This window comes from Equus caballus, chromosome 14 (assembly GCF_041296265.1).
Source record: "Equus caballus isolate H_3958 breed thoroughbred chromosome 14, TB-T2T, whole genome shotgun sequence".
NCBI lineage: Eukaryota > Metazoa > Chordata > Mammalia > Perissodactyla > Equidae > Equus > Equus caballus.
Genome location: NC_091697.1, coordinates 15,115,381 through 15,127,593, shown reverse-complemented (window position 1 = coordinate 15,127,593; position 12,213 = coordinate 15,115,381). Strand labels below are relative to the sequence as shown.

Here is a 12,213-nt window from a genome sequence, read left to right as displayed (position 1 = left end):
CTTACCTGGCATTCACCCTCATATGGGTAGTGATCATTTTATGAAATATTGAGGAACTTAATGTCCCTCTTGAAGATATTCTTGTATTCAAGCCTTATCTGAGTGAGTAATTGAGGCAATCTATTGAGAGCACCAGTATATTGGATCACTTTTCAAAGTGTTCAGACACCTCCATCTGGGAACTGTTTCTCACTATGCCTGTCAATATTAGATTAGTTTTATCTTTTTAGGGTTTCATGCAAAAGGAATCATACAGTGTATTTTTGTGTGGCTTTTTTTTCACTCAGGATAATGATTTTGAGATTCATCCTATAGTTGAATACCAGCAATGAAGGAACAGCCTTACACAGGGAGAAACAACTGCTTATGAAATCAAGGGAGACTCATTGTGCCCAATGAGTTCAGCTATATCTGAATCCAAATACATGTAATCATTCCAATTTCCAGGTTCCTAGACTTTCCCAGTAAATGTCCCAAATCTCATCTAATACACCTCCTCAAATTGTGGATCTAATAGCTATTGTAATTTTTTGAAGAAATAATGTCCAAAACTTCCCAAAGTTGATGAAACAATGTTAATTTACACATCCAAGAAGCTTACTGAACTCCAAGTAGGATAAATACAAAGATATAGTTTTACCTAGACACATCATAGTCAAACTGTTGGAAGCCACACACAAAGAGAAAACCTTAAAAGAAGAAAGAGAAAAACAACTGAACATGTACAGGAGAGCATCAACATAAATAATATCTAATTGCTCATCAGAGAAGATAGACCCTAGAAGGCAGAGAAATGGCATATTCAAAATACTGAAAGAAAAAATGGTAACGAAGAAATTTTTTATCCAGCAAGACTATCCACTAATTATAAAGGTGAAATAAGGACATTCTTAAATTTAAAAAGACTGGAAGAATTTCTTGATATCAGAACTGAATTGTGAGAAATACTAAAGGAAATTCTTTGGGCTGGAAGAAAATGACATCAGACAGTACCTCGAATCAGCTGGAAGAAATTAAGAGAGCCTTAAGTAATAAATTTCTGGGTTTTAAAAAAAAGAATCTATAAATATATTTTCTCATTTCTTCTGTTAAATTCTTTAAAAGACATGAGATTGTACAAAGAAATAATTGTAACATTGTAGTATTGGTTTGGTAACATATATAGATATAATATATATAAAAATAATAGCACAAGAGGGGAAAGTAATAGAGTTACATTGGAGGAAACATTCTATATTTCATAGGAATTAAGTTAATATTCGTTTGAAATAGACCATAGTCAGTTAAAATGCATATTGGAATCCCTAGCACAGACACTAGGAAAATAGCTCAAAAACAGTAAAAAATATTCAATAGAGGAATTAAAATGATATACTGAAAGATTTATTTAGCACAAAAGAAGTTAATAAAGGAAGGACAAAGAACAAAAAAGCCTGAAGACATAGAAAACAAATAGCAAAATGGCAAATGTAACTCTGATCCTATCAATAACTGCAGTAAATGTGAATGGTCTAAAAATCAATAAGAAGACAGAGATTGGGAAATTGAATAATAAAGCAAGATCCAACTACATGTGATCTACAAAAGACACATCTTAGATTCAAAGACAAACAGAAGTTGAAACCAGAAGGATGGAAAAGACACATCATACAAATAGTTACCAAAAGATTGCTAGAGGGTTGTATTAATACTGGACAATGCAGACTTTAAAACAAGACATATTATTAGAAGCAAAGAGGGACATATCCAAATGACAAAATGTCAATACATCAGAAAGATATAAAAATTATCAATGCTTACAAATCTAACAACAGAGCTTCAAGATACGTGAAGTAAAATTTGACAGAAATGAAAGGAGAAAGAGACAATTCAACAACAATACTTGGAAATTTCAACTGCCTCCTGTCCATAATGGATTAAAAAGAGGAAAGACAATCAGCAAGGTTATACAAGACTTGAACAGCACTATCAACCAAATTAAATTAAGTGACGTGTATAGATCACTGCACTCAATGACTACAAAACACACATTCTTTTCAATAGCACATGGAACATGCTCCAGGTTAGACCGTGTACTCAGCCATAAAATAAATTCAACAGATTTAGCAAGAATGAAATAATATAAAATATGTTCTCCAACCACAATGGAATGTGAGCTATCAAGAATGGAATATATTTGGGATATCCACAAACATTTGGAACTTAAATGACATCCATCTGAATAACACATGAGTCTGAAGTGAATGAAAATTTAAAAAATAGAATATCAAAGTCTATGGGATGTGCCTAAAGCAGTACTTAGAGAGAAATTTATAGTATTAAACACCTATAGTGGAAGAGAGGAAAGTCTCAAATCAATAATTTAAGTTCCCACCCTAAGAAAGGAAAGAAAGGAAAATAAACCAAACTGAAAACAAGAAAAAGAAAGGAAATACAAAAGATTAGAACACATGTCTGTGAAATACAAAACACAAAAATCAATAAAACCAGAAATTGGCTGTTTACCAGATAAAGTTGACTATCCCTTAGCTAGCATCCCCAAGGAAGAGAGAAGATAGAATTTACCAATATCAGAAATTATAAAGGGCCACCCACAGAGAAATTAAAGGATTATAAGAGAATATTATGAACAACTTTATGCCACAAATTAGACAACTTATAAGACATTGGAAAATTCTTAGATCCAAATTTCCAAAACTGACTGAAAGAGAAATAGAAAATCTCCATAGATCTGTAACAAACAAGAAAATTAAATTAGTAATTAAAACCCTTTCAGGGAAGAAAAGCCCAGATTCGGATGACTCAACTGGTGAATTCCATTGACTATTAATGGAGCAAACAATCCCAATCTCCCACCATCTATTTCAGAAAATATCGAAGGAGAGAGCTGGTCTCACATCATTCTATTGGCCAGAGTTACCTTGATTTCAATGGCAAGTGAAGACATCACATGCAAAGACAAGACCACTATCCCTCATGAATATAAATGAAAAATCCTTAACGATGTGTTAGTGAGTGATGTCACCAAGATGGGGGAGTAGGAGATGTTAGCCTCTGTCCTCCCAGAAAGATCAACAATTAGACTGCTACCTACCCATGATCAAAAAGAGTTCTGGGAGAGCTCTAAAGCCCCCTTAAGAAACTTTAGCAACATAGCAGAACAAAAAATGTGAGAATAACCACACATAAAGAGAAAGAAGAACAGCTTCATTTTGCCTGCATCACCCCGTCCTTTAAGCTGGCATTACTCAGTGCTAAGAGGGATCTCCTCAGCTAGAAAGAGCTCTCCTTTCAGGGAAAGAGAGAGCAGAGTGAACGACCAGTGTCCCAGCGTTTAAGGGCACACATGAAGTACCCACTTTGGTTTCCCCCCACCCAGAGACTGGCAAAGCAGAGAGATATAGAGATGGCTAGGGACAGGGAAGAAGAGCAGGGTTTACCAATATCGGGCACACAGCAGTAAAGACCACAGCTGTGTGACCTGTTCTATAGATAACCCCAACGTGGAAGGGCAAGGGGAACAGTGCACTAAGAGAGATACACAGCTCTGTGGGAGCAGGGGAGGAGCAGTCTCTGAACACGTTCCAGGAAAGGGGTCACCTTCCATGCCAAGATGAACTTTGCATGAATAAAGATTTAAGTGAGGACAGACTGAGAAGAGTGAAGAGGGGAATGGGGTGTGGACCAAATTTCATCCACCTGCAATTTTACCTACTCAAATTTTATCTACCACGGCAAGAAGTTAGTGTCTAATATTTTAAAATTACTTTTAAATACAAGTATTTGTACTAGTTATATAAATGGAGGTAAACACAAGAACAGCTAGGATAGAAATGGCTCAAGTGGTTTCCATGGGGAATGGAACTGGGGGGATAGAAAGGACCGGGGTTGTGAGGTTGGGGAGGGCCTGTCACGGTCCTTTATAAAGCCTTCAGTACTATTTGATTTTAAAGGCACAAGTATGGATTCCTTAGATAAATATTAATTTTTAAGTGAGCTTTAAAGAATGAGTAAGGTTTCTACAAGGAGAAACTTGTAGTTTCTCAGTTTACTTTTCCTGCCACTCTAGTGCCTACGACCACAGGGCGTGGGAAAGCCCTGGCCCCGGCTTCAGAGTGGCTGTGGCTTCACGGGAACATGGATGATCTGTCCCTGTGGTACCACAGCATCACGTCTGCCTGCGATCCTGCTCTAAACCAGCAGCCTCTGATACTGCCAGAATCCCAGCATCATCCCCGCTGGCAGTTCTTCGTGCCAGGCCCCACCCACTGGACCAGACTCCTGAAATGCTGAAATGGACCTGAATCCCTACTTTCTCCATCCCTAGTTCAGCCTCCTCTTTTTATACGTGGCCCACGTCAGCCTCTGGACAGCATCCACGATGCACTGATGGTCTCCCACCAGAACTCATTTGTACATTTCTGCCTGTTCCTCCTTCACCCGCTCTCTTCCTGCAGAATGGCTTGGCTGCTCCTTGGAGCTCATGCAGGATCGATGTATCACTTAGAGCAGCTCTAAGGAAACATCTGGTGAGGGGGAAACAGGACTCACTCCAGGCAATTACCAGACGTAGGAGGTACTGCCGATTTCCACAACCAAATAATGCACTGCACCAAGCTCCAAGGCAGGAAAGGGCAGAGATCCTAGAGCCAGGCTGCTGAGGTTGGAATCCCTATAATACCACTTACCAGCTGTGTGATTTGGGGCTCTTGATTGAACCTCTCTCTGTCTCAATTTTCTAATCTGTAAAATGGGGCTACTAATGGATCATGGAGGATCCAAGCCGAAGATACTGAAATTGGTTAAGAGGTTCTTGCATTAATCCAGACAAAAGACAATAAGGGTCTGAACTGAGGCAGTGACAGGGAGGATGAAGCTGAGGAGACCGAATTAGAAAGTTATTTCGGAGGCTGAATGGCACAATTTGGTACCAAGTGACCATGGGGGATCAGGCACCAGAAGAAGGGGACAGGTAGGAGGAGAGAGAAACCATTTAAGTGTAGCTTCTAATTTTTTTATGAGGGTAGCTGAGTAAATGTGGATGCTATTAACATTGACAGTTCACAAAAGAGACTCATATTTGCTGTGTGTGTGGCAGGGAGGGGCATATTCCAGAGAGTTCTGTTGTAATGATGACGTATCTCCTTTCATTTTCATCACCACACTGTGGTTCCGATCCTCAGATGATGAAAGTGTGTCTGCAGCCTGACATTTGTTACCTCACTTAATCCTCACACGAGCCCCATGAGGTAAACGTGCTGCTATTATCTCTGTGACGTAACAGGGTACTTGAGTCTCAGAGAGGTAAAGCAACCTGCCCAAGATCACACAGCACCTTGGCTGGGATTTAAATCCAAGAGGATTGGACTCCTTGAGCTATCAGCCTTCCAGTATTGCACATTGCCTCTCAAATACACTCTTCCAGAGAGGCGTCCTAGATATTTTCATCTGTGCAGTCCTCCTGCATGAAATAGTTCAGATTCTTCTACCTAATTTTCATTTGAAACTCTCCTTGTATACTCTAGAATTTGTCCCAGCTGGTGAAAAGGTGTCTTACCATATTATATACTTGTCACAGCTGCTCTATAAACCTGCATGTGTGCACTGTGTTGGCACGGTGTGGTTTCTGTGTCTAATTACAGTGTTGAAAGCTACTACATGCACAGATAGATATGTATATAGAGATTAGGAACACAGAGCGGTTCCCCTTTCACATAAAAGTGCATGTGCTGTAGAGGAAGAATAGCATATTTTTAACTCTTGAGCACTATTTGCTTAGCTGATAGCTAAGTGAAATGAGGGGGTGTTAGAAAGCTGTGAATAATGTTCAATATGAATATTATAGGTTACCTGGGAAAAAGGGGTTTTACAGTATAAAATGATACTGCCAAAATCCAGCAAAAGGCTTAAAAGTCCAAACCACTCTAAACATTGATTTGACTCAATCGTGCCATTTAGAACATTCCATTTCCCCAGAAAGAAGTCATTCCTGAGAAAAACTGTGCAAATGGAATGTAAGAAGGAGAGAGAAGAAAAAGTAAGATTGCAGATCCACAATGAACAGCGTCCACTTTCACCTTTTGGGAAATTTATTTCTACCCCTCAAAAAAAGAGAGCCGCAAATAATGGTTTTCCCGATGAAACCACCCCAGCTGGATCATGCTAAAAAGCTTTCAGGAGGGAAGCAGTAAGTAAATTCAACTGTTCAGATGCATTTGGAAGTCATCCTAAAGCAGCAGCCCCAGTAATCGCTGCGCCATCAACAACTAAAAGGATCCAGACTATTAGATGTGGACAACAGAGAAATAATGGATGCTAAAGAGGTCGGAAACAGAAATGATGGCATTCACCCACTACATAGCTTCAAAGCGGATGACGGGAAAATGGAGGCTCCATTTTCTAACTACTGAACTATTAAAACACACACACACACACACACACACACACAGACTGATAAATGCCAGTATCAGTTTTATCACGTAGGTGGTTAAACAGTCACTTTCTTCTTCAATATTTTGAAATATACAAGGACTTTGGTCTTCTACTAATTTCAGAGATGAAGAGGCAGGACGGCTTCCTTCTCTGCCAACGTGCAGACTGGGAAGATGTGATGCTGGGGCACCCAAGGTTCCAGAACCTTGGAGGCAGGATGCTGGAACATAAGGCAGGCAGGGACGCACAAAATGTCTATCCATGAGCTTAAAGAATTGTTGGATAAGAACCAGTTCTGCTTCTCCAGCCAAGCTTTCGCTACTTGCCAAGAACATTATGCTTTGGTAGCCCAGTGATTCTTGCAGTAAGGACCCACGAAGTCTGCTTACATCAGAATCAGCTGCATCCCTTGTTGAAATGCAGATGCCCAGGCCCCAACCTACTGAAGCAGAATCTGTTGAGGTGGGGCAAAGATTCTCATGCCACTGTCCTTGAGACTTAGCAAGGTAATTAATGTGACCAGATGTCCTGGTTTGACTGGGACAATCCGAAATTCCAAGATCTTCGAAGTATTATGATATAGACTAGGGGTCCACAAACTACAGCCCATGGACCAAATTTGGCTGCCGTTTGTTTTTGTAAATGGGTTTCAATTGGAACACAGTCATGTTCGTTCATTTTTGTCTTTGGCTGTTTTGACCCTACAACAGCAAAGGTGGATAGTTGCCACAGAGACTGTATGGCAGGCAAAGTCTAAAATATTTACTATCTGGCACTTTACAAAAAAAGCTGGTTCACTCCCAATGTAGACCAAAGGTTTTCAACCATTTCTGCACATCAAAATCATGTAGGGATTTTTATAACACCACTTCCCCAGACCTAGTCCCAGAGTTTCTGAATCAATTGGCCTGGGGTAGGACTGGATATAGCTATCATTTAAAAGCCTGTTCAGGTGATTCTAATGCGTGGCCAGGAAGAGGCCAATTGCTCTAAGGGAGACTGCACATACTTTGGAACCAGGCTGAAAAGACTCTGCTCCATAACCCCTCCCTTCATAATCCGGCTGAGTGTCCTTGGGCAGCCCGTGTAACTTGCATGAGTCTCAACTGCTTTATCTGTAAAACAGAGCTACCAATAGTCACTTTGTTGGGCGAGGTATTAGGAAGATGAGAGACTATATACGCACACCTCCCGAGACAGGGCTTAGCATCCTGTGAGACTAAATAAATGGTACTGGCGGTGATGAGGAGGATGATAATGATGATAACCATGATAAAGGGTAATGCCTATGGCTTCAATAATGCAATTGGATATACATTCATTAAGCACTGTCTGTGTGCTCTGGAAGGGGAAACCTTGATAAATAAGATGTGATGACCACCTGAAGGAGCTCACAGTCAAGTAAAACAAACAGGCACGTAAGATAGTGACAGCAAGAGAAAAGAAAAACGGGCCAAGAAGATGGAAAAACGAGTCACAAGAGAAACTAAATTCTAATAAATATAGACAAACATGTAAACTTCAGCAATAATCAGGGAAATGAAAAACAAAACTCGAAGGAGACATTTTCTCCCAGCAAATAGGCAAATATTAAAAATATCCCACCTTCACAGAAGCATAATTTTTACAGGCTTTTTAAAGGGTGAATTGACAGGTTAAAATCTGCACACTTTTCAAATCCTCTATTTCCCTTCTAGGTATGTAGTCTGGAGAAACACATATGCTCTAACAGACCTGTGTAGGAACTTTCACTGTGGCATGGCTGCAGCAATGTGAACCATCTAAATACCCATAAGATGGGGAATGGCCAACTAAATCTTCATGCCTTCATTCTATCTAATTCAATGCTAAATTATTTTTTAAAGTGATTTAAATGCATACAGGTACAAAACAGACAATCACACAAAGTACTCTGTGTCAAAGATGCAAATCATAGAAAATGCCAGAACATAGGTATAATAAAGCACACACATGCACACTGAAAACAAAACTTTACTTTTTTATCCATGTATGTGTATGTAAATTCCCAGACAAGATTACTTCTGGAAAGGAAAGGTAGATTTTGAGAGTAGCCTAGAGGAGATCTTTCGCTTACTATATTGTTTGAATATTTAATAAAGTGAATGTATTCATGTACTGCTTATGTACATCTTTTAAAAGAAAAAAAAACACCAGACAATAATTGAATGTAGTGAGTATTATCAGAGAAGTATGTGTAAAGCATGATGGGGGAACCAAAAACAATGCTGCTGGGGTGGGATGGAGAGGAGGAGGTGCCGCAGAGATAGGGTAATGCTGAGCTAGGCCTTGAAGGAGATGATGATGGTGGCATCCCAGACAGAGAGGGGACCATATGCAGGGGCTCAGGGGCATGGCATGTATGCTTTCATTCATTCATCCCATTATTCACTCAACAAACATTTGTGGAGTGTCACCTCTGAGCTCAGGAGTGTTCCAGGTGCTGGAGAGACAGCAGGGAACAGACAGACAAAGGTCCCTGCCCGCACGTTGCTTCTCTTCTAGTCTGTCTAGATAGATAACGTGCAAGAAACAATCAAGACGCATAGTGTGACGGGGAGTGCTGTGCGGAGAATAATGCAGGGAAAGGAGGTGGGAGATGCTGCGGTGGGAACGGGGCCCCCTATTTTAGTTGGGGTCACCAGAGAAGATTGTGCTAGGAAGTAGCATAAACAGAGAGCTGAAGGAGCTGAAAGAGCTAGCCATGGGGACAACCAAGGGAAGAATGTTCCAGCCACAAGGACAGCAGGTGCAGAGGACCCCATGCAGGGCTGAGCTTGACGTGTCTCAGCGACCACCAGAAGGACAGCATGGCTGGAGTGGGTCAGCAAGAGGACAGAGAGACGGTGGATGGAGGCTGGGAGGTGTCGTGCAAAGCTTTGCGAAATGTGGAAAGGATTTTGACTTTTCCTCTGGGCGGGGTAGGTGGGGGTGGGGAGCGGTCACCGTAGGCTTTTAAACTGGGAAGTGGCTTGATTCATTATATGTTTAAAGATACCTCTGGATGCTTGACTGAGAGGACTCCAGGGGGCTAACGTGGAGGCAGGGAGACAGTTGGGAGCCTCCGGCATTTGCAGGGTCTGCTCAGGGCCTGGGCAGCTGAGTCACGGGGCGCTGGGTCACTAGACACAGGGGTGGGAACACGGGATCTCAACAGCACGTGGACATCACTGGCCTCTTCCTCGGGTAGCAGCATCCTGATGCTCTTTGACCGACCTGCCTATACCCTTGCAGGACCCAGAGGAAGCGTACAAATGAAGGGCCATATACCACATGCCCAGGGATTTGAAAGTGATAAAGCAATCTATTAAAGTGTCATTTAAAATATGTACTATCCTCCTATCTTCATAATGACCTGGAAGGCCAAGTTCAAATTTGGAATCCTCTGGCTTCTCAGATTTTCTTGCCAGAATATAGCAGCATGGGGAGAGCTGGCTCCTGGCTTATGGCTCCCGGATCCCTAGCCTCAGCCTGTTCCCCACTTCTCTTCCTACTCCCAGCTCTGCCCATCACTGTAGTGGCTTTTTGTACGTGTGTGAGTACATCATAACCTGCACAGTGAAAATGGGTGGACAGCAGTCTTTACATCCCCTCTGGCTTTCATGTGCCATGTGCCCTCGGGAGGACAGATCCAGGGAAGAGCCAACTTGGGCAGGGAAGTCCAGGGTCTCTGTGACCAAGAGAATGGTCCAGAAGAGAGGGTGCAGGTTGAGGTGGGCAAGTGCCCTTGGCCTGTGGCCTCCTTATCCCCTGGGAAGACGTGATGGGAGAAGGACTAGAGTGGAGACTTCTAGGGCGGATGACTCAGTGCAGGGATGTTTTCTGCATGGGCTTAAGAATGGCGCTGCCCTCCGCAATCAAGCCGGCTGAGCTTAGGTCACTGCTCCTTACCCAAGGGACGTGGGACACCTTGGTTGGGATTTCCTCTAAGAAGCCACACAATGGTGGTGGGAGGTGGTTCTTAGGAATTTAAATCATGAACGGAGGGGCTGAGGGAAATGTCTTGGAGCTGGTTTGTACCAGCCACAGCGTCTTGAAGAGAGTGTCGCTTAAGTCCTATTCTCTGGATTATTGGAGGTCTGCTGGTTCCAGTCCTTTCTTAGGCTTCTTTGATCAGCTATGCCTTCCATTCCATGAGCTTTCTAAGGCTTGCACCATTCAGAGATAGTTACTGTGCCTGTAACCAAGAAACCCTACAAGATGCAGGCTGTGTTACAAAGAATTCCATGTGCCACATTAGAGCGGCTGAACTTTAGTCTGCAGAAAATTGGAGGCTTTTAAACAGAGAGCTGGCTTTTTTTTTTTTTAATGTCTCTAGAGAGACACAGAAGATGGGCTGAGAGGGAAGAAACTCATCTGGCCTTCCTTGCTCCTCCAGCACTTCAAACGGTGGATTAAACAGAGGCACCTATTATGAAATATAAGTTCAACTTCAAGAAAGAAAGAAGAAATCTTCAGGGTAGGTAGGTGAGAGAGACACCAGGAGACTGGCGATGAGCAATTGAGCTCATTTTCAGGCAAGAACAAAGATTCAAGGCTGACTCCCAGGAATTAGAGATCGGGTAGTACAACATCATATCCCAGTTCAATTCTAGAAGACATTATAGAACAGATGGTTTCTGAGCAGGGAGAAGCCAACGGAGGTTCAGTATGACCAAGTCATGCCAGACTCCTGTCAGCCCCAGCCTGCTCCTGTATAGCTCCATGAACTGGAAGTCTTCAGCAGTCAGATGCATATTAGGTGCCTTGGCCTCACCACTAGTGTGGTCTTACTAACGCTGCCCTAAACTTGATATACGTGCCCTGATTCCACTCAGTCAGCTTTTCCCTAAGCCTCTAAGGTCTCTTAGTCTCTTGCTGAAACCATTATCTCAGCCCACCTGTACAGGGTCTTGAAATCCTGTTAATCTCTTGCAAAGTTCTTCCTTGACAAAACTCTCCCTTGAGAGACTGTCCTTGTAGTGGATGTCTGCTGTCTCTCCATGACCAGCATCCACTTCTCCTTGTGCTGTAACAGCTTCGTACCTGGCCTTGATAAAGGATCCTTCCTCCACTCCCACTTCCGTGCTCAGCTCGGGGGAGCTCACTTTGTCTCCAGCTCTAGAGCATATCTTTATCATATGAGCAAGGAGCCGCCACTGAAGAGTTTTAGTATGTCCCTATGAGGACAGAGTCAATGGCAGGATGGTGTGATCAGAGACGCATCTGGGGAGAATCCCTCTGGGTGCAGGGTGAGGAAGAAACTGCATGCAAGAAGACCAGCTGGAAGACTGTGGGGAGTTTTGAGGAAAGAAATGGCAGTTTGGACTAGCATATTGGCAGGAGGTGGAAGAGAAGTAGATCGACTCGAGTGACTTTTAGGAATTAAAGTCAACAGGCTGGTGATGAATTGGAGATGGGGGATGGAGGGAGAAAGAGATGTCACAAATGATTCCTAAGTTTGCGCTTTGTGCAAGTGAATGGATCACGGTGACTTCACCGATAGAGGGAAATCAGAAAGAGAAGCAGACTTGAGGAAGGGAGTCATGAAGAGCATGGCTTCAGTTCGGAGTATTTTGAAACACCTAAGAGAAAGTGTTAAGAGGCAATTGGATATACAAATATGGAACACTGAGGATGTATCTGAGTTGGAGATATTAACTTGCCAGTCCACGTAGAAAGCCAAAGACGTGCATTATATCAGTGAGAGGAGAAGAGCGAGCCAGAGACCAACCTCATAACTGCCCCCTCTGTGTTCCCTCCGACAACACTCTCTTTCCATCT

General features: G+C 42.4%; 1 protein-coding gene across 4 annotated transcripts in view; it reads right to left on the bottom strand.

Moving 5' to 3' along the window:
- LOC102150839 (ATP-binding cassette sub-family D member 2-like) overlaps window positions 1-12,213 on the bottom strand; it is a 287,276-nt gene that overhangs the window by 25,828 nt on the left and 249,235 nt on the right. The window lies entirely within an intron of this gene.